General features: G+C 32.1%; 1 protein-coding gene across 1 annotated transcript in view; it reads left to right on the top strand.

The window, feature by feature from the left end:
• Positions 1–336, top strand: part of LOC119590559 (heparan sulfate glucosamine 3-O-sulfotransferase 6-like) — a gene marked incomplete in the record, with an annotated part of 86,666 nt that overhangs the window by 25,373 nt on the left and 60,957 nt on the right.

The raw sequence follows: 336 nt of genomic DNA, 5'->3' as shown, positions 1-336 counted from the left end.
CACAAGTCTGGCCATGCCATAACATTATATATACAATAACAGGTGTCAGGACAGAGAGATGATGCAATCCTGGCCAATGGCTACAGGGCTGCTTGACAGGTTCAAGCACGTAAGCAAGTGAGAGATGATGCAACATGCTGTAAAAGCTTTCCAAAATGTGTTTTAAACTCATGTAAAGAAAATATTTATTAGCTTTCCAAATATTTTCATGCTGAGAGAAAAAATAACAAAATCTGATTTAAGTAAAATGAATCTGATTTAAATGTAAAAATCGGATTTTTTATTTTTGTTTTTTTGATAAAAAAATCGCCAATCCTGGTATATATACATATGTAT

The sequence above is a fragment of the Penaeus monodon genome, chromosome 27 (genome assembly GCF_015228065.2).
Source record: "Penaeus monodon isolate SGIC_2016 chromosome 27, NSTDA_Pmon_1, whole genome shotgun sequence".
In the NCBI taxonomy this organism is placed as follows: Eukaryota; Metazoa; Arthropoda; class Malacostraca; order Decapoda; family Penaeidae; genus Penaeus; species Penaeus monodon.
Note: the sequence above shows the minus strand (reverse complement) of the source record. Positions and strands in the feature narration are given on the sequence as shown.